General features: G+C 58.1%; 1 protein-coding gene across 1 annotated transcript in view; it reads right to left on the bottom strand.

Annotated features, from left to right (window-relative positions):
- Window positions 1-426: 426 nt before the first annotated feature.
- The window catches only part of LOC144612188 (B-cell receptor CD22-like), a 29,485-nt gene continuing 28,807 nt past the window's right edge, over window positions 427-1,104 (bottom strand). Inside the window, exon 8 of the mRNA XM_078431745.1 lies at window positions 427-1,104. This exon is cut by the window's right edge and continues 312 nt beyond it. The gene's annotated coding sequence lies outside the window, so the exon portion shown is untranslated.

Below are 1,104 nucleotides of genomic sequence, written 5' to 3'. Positions count from 1 at the left end.
TCCCCTCTCCCCCTCTCCTACCCCCTCCTCTTTCTCTCCCTCTCTCCTCTCCCTCTCCCCCTCCTTCTCTCTCCCCCTCTCCCCCTCCCATCTCTCCCCTTCCCCTCCTCTCCCATCCTCTTTCTCTCCCACTCCCCCCCTCCCCTCCTCTCCCCTCCTCTTTCTCTCTCCTCTCCCCTCTCCCTCTCCTTCCCTCTCCTCTCTCCCCTCCTCTTTCTCTCCCACTCTCCCCTCCCCTCCTCTTTCTCTGTCCTCTCCCCTCTCCCTCTCTCCTTCCCTCTCCCTCTCCCCCTCCCACTCTCCCCCTCCCCTCCTCTTTCTCTTCCACTCTCCCCTCCCCTCCTCTCCCCTCCTATTTCTCTCCCACTCTCCTCCCCTCTACCCTTCCCTCCCTCTCCCCGTCTATCACCATTTCCAGTGAGCGTTCACAAGCATTTATTGGTATTTTCTTTGAACAAAAAAGCCAGCCGCATCCGCAGAAACCTCCATCGCAGAGGCTCTTCGGACAAGAACCGCGTCCGGGCTGCGTTGTGCTGCATTGTTGCTGCGTTGGAGCTGCATCGTTGCCCCTCCTTGCTGCATCGTTGCCCCTTGCTGCATTGTTGCCCCTTCTTTGGCTGCATTGTCGCCCCACTTCTTTGCTGCATTGTTGTTCCTCCTTTGCTCCATTTTTGCTCCAACTTTGCTGCATTGTTGCTGCGTTCGTTTCCCTCGCCGTCGCCGTAGCTGCATCGTTGCCGGGCGGACGTGCAGTCGTGCAGAAGCACGCATGGGAAGACCTCGGTGGGCGCGTTTAAATGCAGTGACTTGCGTCGCATGCAATGCGCGGTCTCCCGCCTGGTGAATGCATTACACGAGTGGGGTTGCATGCGCTGCTGAAAATGCATTAAATGCACGGGAGGGTGTTGAATTGCAGAAGGGGCATCGTTGCATTGAGAAACTGCATCGCCGCGAATGCATCACATGCAGCGGACAGCGTTGCATTAAATGCGTGAGGTGGGGGGGTTTAAACGCGCAGAAGGTGCATTGCATTCAGAGACTGCATTGCTGAGGCTGCGTTGAATGTGGGGCGGGGATTGGGATGCAGGGAGCGCGCTGCATGCA

Source organism: Rhinoraja longicauda, chromosome 43, assembly GCF_053455715.1.
Source record: "Rhinoraja longicauda isolate Sanriku21f chromosome 43, sRhiLon1.1, whole genome shotgun sequence".
Classification (NCBI taxonomy): Eukaryota; Metazoa; Chordata; class Chondrichthyes; order Rajiformes; family Arhynchobatidae; genus Rhinoraja; species Rhinoraja longicauda.
Note: the sequence above shows the minus strand (reverse complement) of the source record. Positions and strands in the feature narration are given on the sequence as shown.